Genomic DNA, 6,000 nt, shown 5'->3' with positions numbered 1-6,000 from the left:
TAGTTGAGGCCTTGGCAATGTATTCAATGATTTAGTTATTTGACAATTTCCTTGCTCCTTTATTTTTTTTATGTGACCAATATAGGCATGTAAAGTTGTGTTGAAATTAATTGATGTTGCCTTACTATAACATTAATGAAACACTCTTTTTTAAAAACCAAACAAACTTTTTTTTAACATGCACTAATATCGATCCTATCCCTTGAGTCCTCTGGTGTCAATGAAGTGTTAAACTGCACATCACTCGCTTTGTGCACATATGGTTGTTAGGGAATTTATTTTATTTTCCAATAAACAGATCTGCAGATTAATTTGTGCATGTCCTGGAGGCGGAGAAAAAAGGTTCCGTCGAGCATGCTCACTTCAATAGGTAAGAGCAGTTTCCATGGAGACAGGGTTAGAGGTGAAGATATTAATGATAAATAAGGGGGAGATGGACACAGAAGATCCGGGTTTTAAAAATAGCCCGTATACAAACCACTTGGTTCTGGGCAGTGTGAGGACAAGCTACGATTGAAAATCTGGGTTTTCTAAGCGAGTATGGATGAGTTCTTGGTTTTGGTGATCTGTTGCAATAAAGGATATCATGTTCATAATCCACATGCTTTAGATTAAATGCAATATTTCTTTATATAAAGCTATACAAAATTTTAAAAGGGAATCCCCCAGCAAGAATGGGGCAGAATTTTTAAAACAACTGATGATACTTATAAGGGTATGTGAAGTTTTCAGGAATGGCAGAGTGAGGTGGGAATTGACAACAGAGATATCAAAACACCCTGCAAGAAATCATGGAGACAAGTTAGAAATTGCTGCAAAACAAAGAAGTTGTTTTGAAGGAACCAATATTTGGACATTTTTGTTTATGAACAAAAGACTGGCTTCCATTTACTGTATATCAATTTTTTTAAAACACCAAACTAGTTCACTAATAAGGTGGAAGTGATTGAAATGACTGCCAAAAACACAAATGTGATTGAAGGAACTAACAGAAGCATGATAAACTGGAAAGAGATGGAGTGAAAATGCCCTCATTGGAAAAACTAATGGAAGGTGGCTGCAGACTGCTGGGCAGTACAGTGGTACCTCAGGTTAAGTACTTAATTTGTTCCAGAGGTCCGTTCTTAACCTGAAACTGTTCTTAACCTGAAGCACCACTTTAGCTAATAGGGCCTCCTGCTGCTGCCACCCTGCCGGAGCACAATTTCTGTTCTCATCCTGAAGCAAAGTTCTTAACCCGAGGTAATATTTCTGGGTTAGCGGAGTCTGTAACCTGAAGCGTCTGTAACCCGAGGTACCACTGTATGGATTTATGGAGGGGAAAGTGTGAGACAGTCCTTTAAAAGGATGCTGTATGCACATGGCTTCCCTCGTAGAATCCCAGGAACTCCTAATTTCTCTCTAACAGATTAACAAGCACTATTAACAAACTACAGTTCCCTCGATTCTTTGGAGGAAGCCATGCACTTTAAACATGTGTTAAGTGTGCTTTAAATGTATGGTGTGTAATTGACCATAGGTGCCAGACTATGGAGTGGAGAAAGAGTAAGTGGAAAGGTGCAATTTAGACAGATTTGTGCTATGCATAAATAACTCAAACTACGGAGCACCATCAGAAAAAAGGGCATTTGAGAGAATGGTTTAAAAAGAAAAACCTCCACAGTTAACATTGTAATAGTTTGTGCTCAGCAGTCTTTAGTAAAAATTTAAAGGGTGGTCCTGAAAGAACTTTTGAGTTGAGCACTCCTGAATTATATCCTTCTGATACTGACTTTTTCTTCTCTTGATACACTGCAAGGCCAAAATGCGATGAGTAAGCAGAAACAGGCAGGAGGAAAACTGCCTGCTGAATATTGACTGTTATGAAGACAAATAGTTGAACGCCCTGAAATATATGTGGAGCTTGTGATAAATGTAATTTGCACGTTATATTCATATCTAGACCGTATTCAACCAGTCTGCAAGGAAATAATTAATTTAAGAAAACCCCCAGATGGAGTATTAAAGAGATTTCTACTAAAATTATTTTCTAGACAAAAAGAGCTTAATTTATTTTGCAGTTGGTATGTAGGCAATGCTGCCAAAACATCATAAAACAACCAGCAAAATTGCTGTATAAATATGGAAATTTCTATTATTTTTATTCTCGTTATTTTACTGTTGGGTATTTAGCAGTATTTTACACGCTTTGGGGAACAGAAAAGCAGCCTATTTGTTTTTCAAAATCAATAAACAAAATGTCCTTGCTGTGAAACCAAAGAACTGAATGGTTTGTAGCCTTGCATTAAAAAGAAGAAGATGCATTTTGGGTCCTAAAGGATGTTCTTTAGGGTAATACTTGTAAACTGAACAGGCTGAAAACAACCAATAAAAACTTCTCAGATAAAATATTATGCTAGTTTGTACAGAAACCTTTATCCAATAGTACTAGAAGATCACCTGTCTTCTAGGTGCTAATAGTTAAGTGTAACATGGTATATATGCTTCCAGCAGCAAAAAAAGACCTAACACCACCGTCAGTCACCATGCTCAATTATTACTGGTGTCCACTGCCATTCGCAACAGAGCTTCCATAGCATTAGATGGTTTATTTACACATAAATATTACCCGAGCCAATATACCGTATTTTCCGGCGTATAAGACGACCCCACAACTCTTCCAGTTAAAATATAGTGTGGGATATACTCGCCGTGTAAGACTACCCCTCTTCCAACGCACACCAAATAAAAATTTAAAAAACCAGTCTCCAGTCCGGTTCGGAAATCCGCTCCACTTCCCAGTGGCTGGGGGCTTCTGGGGCCAATTTTTAAACGGATTTCTGCTTCATCTAGAGAGCTTGGTGTCCTCTGATTTAATTTGCTGTCGTTTTATCCTTTGGTGGGGAGTTGCTGCAGGAGCTGCTGCTGTAGCCGGCATATAAGCCAACCCCCAACTTTTGAGAAGATTTTCTTGGGATAAAAAGTAGTCTTATACGCCAGAAAATACAGTAACCCTACAGGGTCTTATTTCTCCTATAACCGCAGCCTTGGAGTCAAACAGAAATCAGTCATTGCTCTGCTTCTCTTCCTTCCCAGCCTGCAGCTTTTGCATCCAGGGTCACACCCTAAAATTCTGGCTTTATCTGTTGAGGGAAGGGGTCCCTACTCATCTGCCATCTTGCAAAAGCCCTTGATCCTTGGTTCTCTTAATGGCCCATCACCCAGGATGCTAACCTGGCTTGAGCTTTTAACACTTGCTGGATCCAGAAGTTAGAAGTCTGGCACCCAACTTAACACCTCTATTACAAATGGTTACAGAACAGGAAGCAGAGTAGGAGCAGAGAATTATCCCAACAGAAGGGTGTAGAAAGTGGAGTCCCTAAAGGACTGGTACTGGGACCTGTGGCTTTTGACTTGTTTATAAATCACCTAGAATTAGGGGTGAGCAGTAGGGTGCCTGAATTGTTCAGGATGGTTAAATAAAGGGATTGTCAGGCACTCCAAAAAGAGATCTTTAAACTGGGTGAATGAGCAGTAAAAGGCAAATGCAATTCAATGGAAGCAAGTGTAAAGTGGTGTACACTGGGGCAAAAAAATCCTAATTTCACATGTATGCTAATGTGGTCTCAACTGATGGTGACTGTTTAGGAATGAAACACCAAATATCATAACCACACTTGGAATACTGTTCTCAGTTCTGTTAATCTCAAAAAAGGATTTTGTTGTTGTTTAGTTGTTTAGTGGTGTCCGTCTCTTTGTGACCCCATGGACCAGAGCACGCCAGGCACTCCTGTCTTCCACTACCTCCCGCAATTTGGTCAGACTCATGTTGGTAGCTTCGAGAACACTGTCCAACCATCTCGTCCTCTGTCGTCCCCTTCTCCTTGTGCCCTCCATCTTTCCCAACATCAGGGTCTTTTCCAGGGAGTCTTCTCTTCTCATGAGATGGCCAAAGTATTGGAGCCTCAGCTTCAGGATCTGTCCTTCCAGTGAGCACTCAGGGCTGATTTCCTTCAGAATGGATAGGTTTGATCTTCTTGCAGTCCATGGGACTCTCCACAGTCTCCTCCAGCACCATAATTCAAAAGCATCAATTCTTCGGCGATCACAGTATAGTAGATCTGGAAAAGGTTCAGAAAAGGGCCCCCTAAATGATCGAGGGATTGGAGCAACTCCCCAGTGAGGAAAGCTTAAAAAATTTGGAGCTTTTTAGGTAACGACGAACATGATAAAGAGTTGATAGAGAACTTCCCTCCCTCTCTTCAGAACTTCAGTGAGTCTACTCTTGAGTAGGAACTGGCTGACCACCAACCATAGGAAGGCTGGTTACTTGGGACATTTCCAATCAAGCAGCGCAAACGGAGCCAGAGGCTTCTGCACTGCCGGGTAAAAGTCAGCGCAGCCTCTGCACGCCTCCCACGGAACCCACACTTTCCCACCGCTTCCCTCGTAACGTAGCACCTGGCCTAAGTCCTCCTTGCGCGCTTGCTGATTGGCCGCGACGCCCATCCTTCAAGGCCAGGAGAGAGAGGCGGCTCCCGGAGAAGAGACTCCACACAACCAGCTCGTGTGCCCTTTCCCTGCCCCCGCCGCGGATTCTCTCACGGCCCTGCCCGCCCAGAAGCCCCTCCCCCTTTTGCGTCACTCACCTCCCCCGCCCTCGGGCACCGCCCACTTTGCCTACGAATTCGAGGTTGGCAGGGGAGGGGAGGTTTTTTTTTTAGGGGGAGGGGTGGGGGTTGAAGAGAGAACAACAAAAAAAGCCCTCCTCATGGCCGGCTGGCTCGTGGGCGCGACTCCGCCCACTTCGGCGTAGCCCCGCCCCTCCTAGGCCGCCGGCCGGCGCAGCTAACTGCGGCCGTTGCCTGCGAGGCGGGGCGACGGGAGCGAGGCGGGAGGCCGCCTCCGCTTGCCGCCGCCGCCGCCACAGGGGAGACTTCCGCCGCTGGTCCCTCACCTCCGGGCAGTCTTTCGCTCTCTCTCTCTCCCATCTTTCCCTCAGGAGAGGCGACGGCTCCGTGGCGCCTGTTGTCGACCCCGCGAAAGCGCCGTCCGCCCTCTTTTATTTCCCTGCGCCGGCCAGGAGCCGCGGAGACTCCTCCCCTTCCCTCTTTTCTCTCTCTCTGCCTTTCTCGCCTCCCTTCGCCCGCTCGCCGCCTCAGCAGCAGCGCCAGCAGTAGCGCCACCTTCCTTCCTCCTCCTCCTTCTCTTCCCTCCCGGTTCCTGCTGCCCCCGCGAGGCACCTGCGCCCCTCCCCCTCCTCCTCAGCCGCCGCCACAGCGAGAGAGAAGGACAAGGCCGGAGTCGGCCGCGACCTCTCCCCGCGCGCGAGACCTCCCTCCCTCAAGGTACGGCTGCCTCACGAGAGCCAGGCGCGCGCGGGTGTGTGTGTGTGATGGGGCCGGGTTGGCGGCGCGGGGTTCCTGTCGAGGTTTGGGGGGGGGGGTGTTCCTCCTTGAACGGTACACAATGGGAGGTGGAGAAGGTGGTGGTAGAAATATGGCCGTGGTGGGATTGGGGCCCTGCCTCGCCTGTGGATTGCGAGGCATGTTGCTTTTGTGAGGAGAAGGGTGGAGTGTTGTGTGTGGTTTTTTTATTGGGGGGAGGGGGAAACGAAGGGGGAATCTCGTACCTTGCGGGTGGCTGGGACTCCCGGAGCCTGTTTTGTGTTTCCACAAGGGAGGTTCGCTCCGAAACCCGCGTCCCAACTGGAGCTCATAAGGGTGGGGACAACGAGCGCTATCTATATACGTGGGTTTCATCGCCGTGAGTCAGTCTGTTGTTGTGCTGTGTATGGGAGTGTGGTGTGATTTCCACCCCCCCCCATCAGTGTGCGTATTTTGTGTGTGTGTGTGTGCATGTGGGGGTGGAATTGTGTGTATGTGCATAATACATGAGGGCAGCAGTGGTACGTACACACACACAGGCACACAGGCTGGCGCATCTGCCCATCGCCTTGCGGAGGAGTGTTAATGGGGGTGGGAGGCAGGGGCGACGAGGGCGAAGGCTAGCGGGGTTGCC

The 6,000-nt window shown here is 47.0% G+C and overlaps 1 protein-coding gene across 9 annotated transcripts in view; it reads left to right on the top strand.

The window, feature by feature from the left end:
- The first annotated feature begins 2,013 nt into the window (after positions 1-2,013).
- CSNK1G3 (casein kinase 1 gamma 3) overlaps positions 2,014-6,000 on the top strand; it is a 53,428-nt gene continuing 49,441 nt past the window's right edge. For 3 of the 9 annotated variants that reach the window (XM_083404172.1, XM_083404169.1, XM_083404166.1), the window contains exon 1: positions 4,708-5,327. The gene's annotated coding sequence lies outside the window, so the exon portion shown is untranslated. Of the gene's footprint in view, positions 5,328-6,000 lie in introns of all 9 variants that reach the window. The other 6 variants (XM_083404173.1, XM_083404170.1, XM_083404167.1 and 3 more) reach the window with 4 other exon arrangements.

The sequence above is a fragment of the Podarcis tiliguerta genome (genome assembly GCF_965153285.1).
Source record: "Podarcis tiliguerta genome assembly, chromosome: 11".
Lineage (NCBI taxonomy): Eukaryota > Metazoa > Chordata > Lepidosauria > Squamata > Lacertidae > Podarcis > Podarcis tiliguerta.
This window is presented reverse-complemented; position numbering and strand designations above follow the sequence as displayed.